This window comes from Triticum dicoccoides, chromosome 7B (genome assembly GCF_002162155.2).
Source record: "Triticum dicoccoides isolate Atlit2015 ecotype Zavitan chromosome 7B, WEW_v2.0, whole genome shotgun sequence".
Classification (NCBI taxonomy): domain Eukaryota; kingdom Viridiplantae; phylum Streptophyta; class Magnoliopsida; order Poales; family Poaceae; genus Triticum; species Triticum dicoccoides.
In genome coordinates this window covers 364,624,533-364,636,486 of record NC_041393.1, presented here as the reverse complement: position 1 = coordinate 364,636,486, position 11,954 = coordinate 364,624,533, and positions in this window count along the sequence as shown.

Here is an 11,954-nt window from a genome sequence, read left to right as displayed (position 1 = left end):
AGAACCCATTGATATATCAAGTGATGAAGATCTTGCGGATGATGCTCTTGAGCAGCTGATAAAGAGCAAGGAAGAAGCAGAAATCTTCAGCAATTTGCCTCTCTTTGATGTGGCCATCATCCACAATTTCATTGATGAGTGGTTCGACACCCCAAACATCAGCTTTGAAGATTTACAGCTTCCAATTGGCCTCAGCGTCTCTTTCAATGGCGCCATTGCTTCTGAGCTAGCTCTCGCTCAGCGAATCATTGAGCTCAAGCACAAGATTGATTATGAAAAGGCTCAATTCAAGAAGCATATGGCCAAGCTGAGTGTTCAAGACGTCGGGAACTTTAAGGTCATGCTGCATGAGCTTAAAGAAGCTTTTCTGAAGAAGCGCTAAGAAGCACAAGGCTCTCGTGTGCGCATGAAGAGTTTGGCTGATAAGTGTGTGCTTGCCTACAATGAGGCTAGGAAGCGCAAGTCACTTGGCCGTCCTGGCATTGACCCCAGGATGGCAGCAAAGAGAAAGAAGAAGCTTCCTACTGATCAGCCTGCGCCTTCAAGCCAAGAAGCTCCACGTATTATCTTCCCAAGTAGCATGACTGGCTCGAAGCCGAAGGTCACCACAACCGCTTCAGAACAGAAGAAGACGAGGGCTGCAGAGGCAGAAGCCAGAAAGAGGAAGAATGCCGAAGCCTCTGATGCCGCTCCCTCCAAGAAGAAGTGCAAGACCAAGAAGAACCGGGCTGCTCCCACAGAGCCCCTTTTTGTTGAACCCATCTCAGTGATTCATCATGCATCTGCATCCCAAGAACTTCACATGACTGTTCATGAGCCTGCTTCCATAGAGGCTCCTGAAGCTGAAGATATTCCAGAAGCTGAACCCACCGCTGCTGAAGACATTGGTCATCATGACAATGTTGAAGATGATGAAGTTCTTCCTCAGATCGAATACAATGTGGTATCATCGCCTATTCGTACGAACAGCAAACTCATCAGCATTGGTCGTCCTCTGACGCCAATTGCACAGGATGATTCATGGGATGATCGCCCGCAAGAACAAGACTCCCCCAACACTCCCCAACAACAACAAGTCACAACATCCGTACAAGCTGAAGAGGATGAGGGCCTGCCCACTCCATCTCCAAAAGCGTTGCCAGTACTTCAAAGGCTTCGCAAAGGACCAAGGCCTCAAGCTCCTCTTCCGAGCGTTCCAGAAGGAGAAGTGCATCATCAACCTGTTGCACGTCAAGTGTTTTCAGAAGCCACTCCTGCTGTGAATGTCTCTGCGTCTGAAGCACCTGCTGCTGAAGACAATCCGGTTGCATTAGCCGATGAAGAACATCAAGAAGAACGTGTCTCTACTCCTCCCATTCCTGAAGAAATAGTTCATGAAGTGAACGTGTCAATGCCTGACCCTCCAGCTCCTCAAGTGGAGGTTGAAAATCCTGAAGCTGAAACAACCAACGCAAGTGAAGCCGATGACATTGTCATGGCTGAAGCTAATGTGGAGCTTGCAACAACCAGTGTGCCTGAAGCTAATGCGGCCACTGCACCTGAAGCTAGTGAGGCTACTGCTTCTGAAGCACCTGTTGTGCAGCCTGAAGCCTCAATTGCTGCCACTGCTCCTATTCCGACACCAAGGCCCTATACAATTGAGCAGGCATATAACCACAGAGAGCTAACAATAGTCAGATGGCCCGTTCTGGTCCCTCCGCCTAATGTCTTTGGTCCTCAATTTGACTATCATGTTGAGCTTAGGCCTGAAGTCAAGAAGCCCAAGCCAAGACTGCCAAGGTTTCCAGGTACTGCAAACTCAGCAGGGTCCTTCAATGCAAATGGCTTCAAGAGCCACAACACATTCTTTGACAGCTCAAAGAACCCCTACACGAAGCCACAAATATCATCAGATCGGTTCTGGAGCCATCCACGGTGAAGCTATTACTCCTGTGTTCTGTATGATCAAGGGCGCATCTTCCCTCATATGCGCCTCGACACTGAAGCCATTACTGGACTCCCCTGCTTAGAAGAAGCACTTGACTGCTTTCATGATGCTGGGCTGCTCAGTTTTGTCACAGATAAAGAACACTGGAATGAAGAACTATTACTTCAATTCTATGCCACACTGCACATTCGCAGCTACAACAGAGATACAAAGACTTGGGTTCTCGAGTGGATGACCAGAAACCTTCATCATGAAGCCAAAGCTATGGATATCATCAAGCTTATAGGCCTGTCCACTCCCGGAGAACTCTATGAACCTGGCTGTCAACATCATCGCAATGCCCTGGAAAGCATCTTTCATAGGCCTGAACCCAATATGAGTCAGATGCTGAGCATGATGAAGCCTTTGCCCCGTGACGCTGAATATCCAACAGAGTTCTTTGTTGAAGACCTTGAGTATCTGCCACGCACCATATATCACATCATTAGGCGGACTCTATGGCCTATCAAAGGACATTCATCAGTGGCAAAGCTTGAAGGAGCTATGAAGACTTTGGTCTTCTACATTTTCAGTGGCATCAGCTTCAATGCACAAGATTTCTTCATCAGACAACTTGCTGCCTCCGGCTCTGATCTCTTTGGTCTGAAGTTTTATGCTCCATGGGTCATGCGCCTCATAAAGCGACACTCTACTGTCAACTATCAACCTTCTGCTCGCAATCATGTGATTTTTCTACCTGAGGTTGATATGTCAGTTGAAGCTATATATCCTGACCCTGCCAAGAAGCATCTTTGTCTTTAGAATGCCGAGCACCAAAGCTTCACTCAACCCATGGAAGGTGTTCAAGCAGCTACACGAATCTATCCATTGGCTGGAAATACTGGTCTGCCTCATCAAGCACCTACTGAAGCCACCGAAAGCACCATTGCCCAAAGGCCTCGGAAGCATTCTCGCGTTCTCAATGATCGAGAACTTCTTGTGGCCCTTCATCAGAAATAGGATAAACATCACTTATGGCTCAAGAGACAGATGCAAAGCCTCTTGGTGGATGTCAATCGCATTCGCAACCTTGCCACCAAGAATGCCTTTGTTGCTCACGAAATTTGCCGGCGATCATGGAAGAGTTTGACCCTGCTTAGTGCTGAAGCAGATCTTCAAGACGATGGCTTCAATGAAAGATTTCAGTTTGACTCGATGATGCGGAGCATCCTACGGTCATCACCATGTCAAGAGTCCGTTTGGCAAGTGACACGTGCGACCTCTACTTCTCATACATAAAGGTGAATCTTCTCCTTTACGCGTGTTCACTTGACCCCTTCGAGGATGGTATACTACTTGACACTTCTCCCGTGTGCATGCATAGGTATTGTCGGAGCTTCACAGATGTCGAGGAGGAGTGCAAGCGCCAAGGAACACCTACACCATCCGCGAGGGAGGCATGGAAGAGAAGACGGAAGAAGAAGGAGCTGCGGAGTCTACAGCGACCAGACGACCGGAAGCCACCGGACGTCCGACCCTCTACAACGCCCGGACGACCGGCGCCCACCGGACGTCCGCTACCTGACGCATCCCAGACGGCCAGCCGACGAAAGCTACAGCGGCCGGACGTCCGTCCCAGACCGGACGACCAGCAACCGGACGACCGCCGTCTCCGGACGACCGATGCAACTTCATCCGAGCGGAATTTGCGGAAGTCCGAGCCCTTCCGGACGTCCGGACCTCCGCGAGCGACCGGACGACCGGTAAGGACCGGACGTCCGCTGCCTGCGTGTGCAACCGGGCCTTTTGGCCTTGTATCTCTCTCCCACTTGCCCCTTCGTGGCTTAGACTATAAATAGACCTCCCCCTCATCCTTTCTCGGGTTAGCAAATATGACAGCTCATTCTTAGGTGAGCTTTGCTCCTACCTCTACTATTGAGAGAGAGAGAGACTACCACTCCCATGGAGTTCAAGACCTCCATGTGAGAAGATCCCGCGGGATTCAAGACCCCCTTCGTGGGAAGATCCTTCTAGGATTCAAGCCCTCATCTCCTTCATAGGATTTGGGATGAACTCTACCTTATATCTTTCTCTTTGTTGTTCATGTACCTTGTGATCTTATGTGTTTGATTGTCTAGTGGATGTGTGATTGGACTTGTTCTTGAGTGTTTCCCCTTCTGATTTCTCCCCGTTCTTCCCCATGTTCATCGTGTTCTTCGAGGGATCTCACTCCAAACGTGAAAGATCGGCCTACACCGGGTTAGCCCCGTATCATATGGTATCATGAGCCACGTTTATCACGTATTTGGAGTCCCTCCCACCGTTTTCTAGCCTTCTTTTGCTTGATTTCGTCCTAAAATTCGAAAATCCCCCCAAAAATAGCCCCAATTTTTTTGTGATTTGTTGGTTTTGATGATGTTTTGTTGATTTTGATCCGTGGATTTGCTTGGTTTCAAGTGGATTTAGCATTCCCCTGAGTTTCCCCTCTTTCCATCCACGAAATCCACCCAATTTTGACCCCGACCATTTTCCGCCCAAAATCGCGTCCCGGAGCTCAAATCCCGCGTTGACCCCGACCCACCGGACGACCGCCACTTTACTGGACGTCCGGAGCCGCAGGAACCACCGGACGACCGCTACTTACCGGACGTCCGGAACCCAGATCCCGAGCTGAAACAGCGGATTTCCGAGCTCACCGGACGTCCGGCCACCGGACATCCGTCCATTAGCGGACGTCCGCTACGTGTAGGTTTTGACTTCGACTGATTTTTGTTTTGTCCATAACTAATTCATCCGAACTCCGATTTTGACGTTCTTTAGCTCGTTTTGAAGCTCTTGACATCCCCCTTCCCACAAAAATACCACCAACACCATTTGACTCCATTAAGTTTTGTGAAATTTGGCAAGTTTGCCTAGGCCTTCCACCACATCATCCGCATAGCCACCACCGACTTCCGCAACCTAACCCATTTTGCTTGCCATAACATTAGTGGTTGCTTGAGTAGTGATTTGAGTCTCCTAAGGTGTTTCGGCTACTTAGGGACAGTTGCTCCTTCATCAACCACCACCACCACTTCCAGATAACCTTGCCCACCATACACTTCCGCCACCCCCAACTTAACCCAATAGTTGTTTGAGCTTTTTGAGTTGTGGCTTGTGTCTCCTAAGGTGTTTCGGCTACTTAGGGACGACAACTTCAACATTGACTCGCATAACCCATCATCCCATTTCCACATCGCCGTGTGCAAACCACCACCGCTTTCCGCTACCACCATTTGACATTTGTCATTTGAGATTTTGAGTTCACGGTTTTTCCGTTTCCTAAGGTGTTTCAGCTACTTAGGGACGAGTCTCCATCATCTTGGTATCTCCATCAAGAACACCGCCACTCATCATCGCAAAGTACGGTAACCTCGACGATGCCATTGTATATTCCCCTTGCAAATTGCATTGATAACCCCTAGCCCATTTTGCGTTACTTGCCTATCGAGACTAGCCATTTGAGTATTGCCGGCAACGTTACTTGTGCACATTAGTGATCCATACCTTCCATTACATAACATACAATATCATCTTGGTATCATATCATCCATTGTGTCTCAAGTTTGTTCCCGCATATACACAATCGCTATCTTGGTTTGTGCATTGTGCAAAAGTGGCCATAGAAAAAAAAAAGAATAAGCTTTTAAGCAAAAGAAAGAGAGCAAAGAAGCTTGTAAGCAAGTGCCATAGCATCATACCGCATCGCACATAAGATTGTCATATCCGATCATCTTGGATCATCTTGAGAGGAACACCGGGAACCATACATACATAACATACTTGGGATAGAAGTTTATCCATTTTGCATCTTATAGGTTGTGCACAAGTGTCGTATCCGCCTATTGAGCAATCGTGCTAGCGTCTCTCTTGAGTTGTGCAACACGAGCGTTTTCCGTGGATTCCACATTTTGTGCTCATTCCTTGGTTGCACGACCCCATTTATCTATCCGTGTGTGTGTTTCCGTGTGCCATTCTTTGCTATTGGTCCATTTGTTTCACTTGCGAATTTGTGAATCTCTTTCAACATTATTGACTCTTGCTAAAATTTTGCATCAAATTTTTGTGCCACTATCCTCACCGAGCTACACCATAAGCTTTACTTGATAGGTGTGAGTGAACAAGTCCGGTACCAATTCCACTATTCTTTCATCTCACATTGAGAGAAACGGGATACATCCTCAACTTTGGGAAAAGGTAACTTGGTATTGTTTATCTCATTTCCTACTCACCTCTACTCGAGTCTTGTGATGGATAGGCAAGGCATTTCACCTTCGGTCTACAACAACAACGACGAGTTCGATGCCATGGAAAACAACTACGACGCCAAGATGCAAGCTAAAATGGAGGAGATCAAATCCCTCATCAAGTCCTATAAGCGATCTTCCTCATCTTCGAGAAGACGCTCAAGAGCACATCCTTCCGAGCGACCATCTCCGGCAAGATCACATCGGCATCGACACCATCATCAACAAGAACGTGAAGGTCAAGAGCTCAACACCAACAACCGCTCAACGACTTCACCATCTCCCTTGGCATCTTCGCCAAGTGACTTCAAGGCATCTTCGCCTTCGGATATTCGGCATCTTCGCCAACAAGCACCCCAAGACTACGCTCAAGAGAAGCTCCCCAAGCTCAAGTCCGCGACTTCCACGAGCTACTACGACCTCGACATCGACCACGAGATTCCTTTCTATGGGACTCAAGAACCCGAGGAGTACCTCGAGTGGGAGCGTTTGATGGACGACTACCTCAAGCTACATCAAGTTCCTCCCGAAGATCAAGTGAAGTGCGCCACAAGAAACTTCCACGACTACGCATTGGCATGGTGGCTTCACACACCTTCGGAGTACTACGACATGAGTTGGCCCAAGACGAAGAGAGCTTTGCGGCGAGAGTTCGTGCCTCCAACCTACATGGAACAACTTTGACGCCAATTGGAGAACACCATCCAAGGATCCAAGTCCATCGACGCGTACTTCAAGGAGATGAAGATTGCCTTGCGACGAGCCGACGTGGATGACCCCATTTCGATGAAGTTCCACTTCATGATGGGATTGAACAACGACATCTCCAAGACTATCTTCCTCGAGAACTACAAGTCCATCGACGACTACTACATTGGTGCTCTCAAGGCGGAACAAGAACTCATGAAGGCCAAGGCTTCTCCACCCCAAGAAAACTTCGCGGCGACCAAGCTCTACGACAAGCATGAGGCTAGTACCACCAAGATGTCCAAGCCCGATGAGCTACAAGATGATGCTCCCAAGTTTGACTTCACCGCCATCCCTCTTTGTGGCATTGATGATGCCGAGTCTACTTCGACTCTTTTTCAAGACGGTGCAGCGACGAGTACGACTACGGAGACCCTCAAGGACCAAGCTTTGGAGGCGAGCGACAAGGTGGCGAGCAAGGATGATGCTTCCATCTTAGGAGGCGAGAGTGATGATGTGCCATCTTCGACCTTCATCCACGGTGACGATGACGAGATGATCGAGCATGGGATTTTCCCTTCGATCATGGAGGAGAGTGATGATCTGCCATCTTCGGCCTTCATCCATGGTGACGGCGATGAGATGGTTGAGTATTTCACCTCGACCACGGCAATGTATGATGACTTGAGTGACTTTTGCCACCATATTGAGAGTGAGAGTGACTTCACCACTAGCCCCATATATGATGTGTTGCCACAAATTCCATGTGAGGAGAGCCACAACCCCCACCACTTGAGTGAGATGAGTGACTCCACCATACATGAGTTCGAGTGCACCTATTTTGAGGGAGTGAGTGAACCACCACATAGAGAGAGTGAGATAGTTGATAGGTCATGTGAGGCCACTTTCAACACTAATGACTTGACCTCTACCTCTATTGTGCCTTCTCATTTGGTGCTAGGTCCCATTTATGATGACGCGCCGATCCCCGACGACTTCGTCCTCCCTTTGGACAAGACAATGGCCATGGTGGAATATGATTCACCCCCCACATGGTTCCATCAAGATGAAGATGACCACCATTTGGTCTTTCCCACCTCACCTACACCACTTGAGTGGAATGACAAAGGTAACATAGGTGAAGGTGATGGTCTAGTCCCACTAGTGGACATTCTTGACATTGATTGCTTGCATGATGTTGATCCACCTAGTACCTTGCTTCATGCTAGTATGATTTCCCCATGTGATGATTTTCCCATTTATGATGAGTATGATGATTCTCATGTGGAGTCTATTAGTAGTGATGCCATGTTACATAGGATTTCTTGTGACAATTCTTTAGGTCACATCATGTTGGCTAATCCGCTTGACTTGTCATATGCCATGCATGAGATCAATCATATGTCATATTTGCAATCTCTTCATAGTGACTATGCATATGCCATTAAAATAAACCCAATTTGCACTTATGGCATAGATGACAAACCCATGGTTATTGGCATTTGTTTTTCTTGTGATGATATTGATATGCTCCCTTTGCATAATTTATCTCATATGCCATGCCATGCCCACCTAGCTTCGGATATGCATTGTTTTGGATGTTGTCCATTTTCTCCATGTGATGTTTCCGATATTGCTCATGAGGAGACCCCCATAGTTTCCTCATGCATTGTAGGAGATTTTGATCCATCCCATTCATTGCATGATCCAAATACTTGTGTGCACCATATGCTCCCCATGAATGAAAATCCTATTGATGTGCCATATAATTGTATGCTCAATTTGCATCCCCATCGTGTCATACATAATAACTATTCTTTCATGATGGATGACATGTTCTTATACCATGCATCAAATTTCTTTGAGCATTTCTTATCTTGTGCTAACTCACACATGCACATACACATCATGATGGATGATGTGTACATTTACCACGCGCACAATTTCTTTGGTTTGTGTCTCTTTTGTGTAGGTACCAATGAATACTTGTCAACCTTGCAATCTCACGAGTTGACAAAACGAGCTCTAGAGAGCAACGATGATTTGGGATTCCATGGATTGTCTTTCCCACTGCTCTCTTCGCGCATAGACATCGCATTCATTCTACATGGCCCTCACTTGGCTATGGATTATTGTTCATTACATATCATATGCCCATCTTGCCATGTTCACTTTGCATGATATGCTCATTTCTATGCCTTTGACATGCATTTGTGACCCATGCTTTGCATTACACATGATGATTGATTCTAGTACTTGTATGTGTATTTGCAAGCTTGGTGGAGATATTGCTTGTTCTTGCCATGTTCCTTTAGTGCACCATTCCTATGATGACACTTTCATCTTGCTTTGTGTTTGTGCTTGCAATATGTCATTTGCATTCCCTATGCCTATTATTTGCTCACATGACATGATTGCCATGATTTATTATAGTGTGTTGCATCTTCGCTCCACTAGTTTGCACGACTTGATTACTATGCTTGCTTATGTTGCATCACCAATGACTCATGCTTGCTCATTTCATGCGGTTGATGAAAACCATCTATATGCTTTGCATATGACTCATATTGCTTCTTGTCATATATCTCCATGTGTTGCCTCTCTCATGCTAGATGATTTGCTATGTATTGAGTGCAACAATGATTCTCTTCTTGCTCATGAGATTACCCCCATAACATTCTCGCATATATTTGGAGATTTTGACATAATTCTTGTGAAGCATGATTGTCTTACTTCTTTGCACCATATACCTAGTGCCATGAATTTAGCCATTGTTGCATCATATTATTCATGCACTTGTGCTTCTAATGGTTTTGTGCAAAAGATGAGAACCATCACGATGGATGATGTGTTTGTCTACCATGCGCATACTTTCTTTGTTTTGTTTTGTGCATGTGTAGGATACTTGGACTTTGTGTCGACTTCCACTTCATGTGAGTTGACCATTCGAGCTATTGAGAGCGAACCTCATACATTCTACCACGACTCGCTTCTACATCGTATTTGCTTCCACTTCGGCATTGTGAAGAATGCACAAGGACACACTTTCAAGGTGACATACTTCTTGAGCTTGGATATTGTGGATCATACTTCATGTGTTGCTTGCACCATTTGCACGCATGTTCAAGACATTGCTTTCAACCATGATTGCCACATTTCCATGCTTCATGACATATATACCTTGTGTGTTGCATCCAATTCTTGGACTACTTGCTACTATCATATGGTTGGTTGCACCAATATCATTTCTTCACATATGCCATGTCCCTTTACTTGTCACATGATTCACTTGATTGCCTCACACATGGTGAACAATTGCTCTTTCTATTGTGTTGAGTGCCACACTATATTCACTACACCCTATGCACATTATGCTTGGATTGTCTTGCACTTGACCCATGTATTTAGACATCTCATCTTATTTGGTGTTGTGAATGATTCCTATGCCTACCATTGACCATTTGTCGAGCGTTTTATGCATGATTGCTATGATCTTGAGGTAGATGCCTATTCTCTTGTCACACATATTTGCATCTCTAACTCACATTTGCATACTTGTCCACATGATATTTTTAGTTGTGCTCGATTAATATGCTTACATGCCATGTCACAATCCTTTGTCACACCCGATGCTATGCTTGATGATGACACTTGTTTGGTGAATCACCTCTTGAATGCTTGGTTTTGCACTAACGCTAACCACATTTATTTTTCCAAGTGTTTGTTCTATTTACTCCTTTGGAAGGAATCACAAGATGGTGCGACATTGGAGGGTGCCTATTTCGAGCTTCAAGATGATGAGTGCTTGGCGATCGACCGCTTCGACACGACAATGCCATCTCTTTCCCATGGTGATTTGGTTTTCGATCCGAGGTCGGATCTTTTCCAAGGGGGAGGGGATGATGCGGAGCATCCTACGGTCATCACCATGTCAAGAGTCCGTTTGGCAAGTGACATGTGCGACCTCTACTTCTCATACATAAAGGTGAATCTTCTCCTTTACGCGTGTTCACTTGACCCCTTCGAGGATGGTATACTACTTGACACTTCTCCCGTGTGCATGCATAGGTATTGTCGGAGCTTCATAGATGTCGAGGAGGAGTGCAAGCGCCAAGGAACACCTACACCATCCGCGAGGGAGGCATGGAAGAGAAGACGGAAGAAGAAGGAGCTGCAGAGTCTACAGCGACCGGACGACCGGAAGCCACCGAACGTCCAACCCTCTACAGCGCCCGGACGACCGGGGCCCACCGGACGTCCGCTACCTGACGCATCCCAGACGGCCAGCCGACGAAAGCTACAGCGGCCGGACGTCCGTCCCAGACCGGACGACCGGCAACCAGATGACCGCCGTCTCCGGACAACCGGTGCAACTTCATCCGAGCCGAATTTGCGGAAGTCCGAGCCCTTCCGGACGTCCGGACCTTCGCGAGCGACCGGACGACCGGTAAGGACCGGACGTCCACTGCCTGTGTGTGCAACCGGGATTTTTGGCCTTGTATCTCTCTCCCACTTGCCCCTTCGTGGCTTAGACTATAAATAGACCTCCCCCTAATCCTTTCTCGGGTTAGCAAATATGATAGCTCATTCTTAGGTGAGCTTTGCTCCTACCTCTACTCTTGAGAGAGAGAGAGACTACCACTCCCATGGAGTTCAAGACCTCCATGTGAGAAGATCCCGCGGGATTCAAGACCCCCTTCGTGGGAAGATCCTTCTAGGATTCAAGCCCTCATCTCCTTCATAGGATTTGGGATGAACTCTACCTTGTATCTTTCTCTTTGTTGTTCATGTACCTTGTGATCTTATGTGTTTGATTGTCTAGTGGATGTGTGATTGGACTTGTTCTTGAGTGTTTCCCCTTGTGATTTCTCCCCGTTCTTCCCCATGTTCATCGTGTTCTTCGAGGGATCTCACTCCAAACGTGAAAGATCGGCCTACACCAGGTTAGCCCCGTATCACTCCACTCCTCCACGGGATGCTGTCTTACGAAGAACTCCATCTCTTGAAGACTCTGAATATTCTTCCTCCGCGGCAACGGTAAATGCCAGAGTGATCAATGATGAAGATGATGCTAC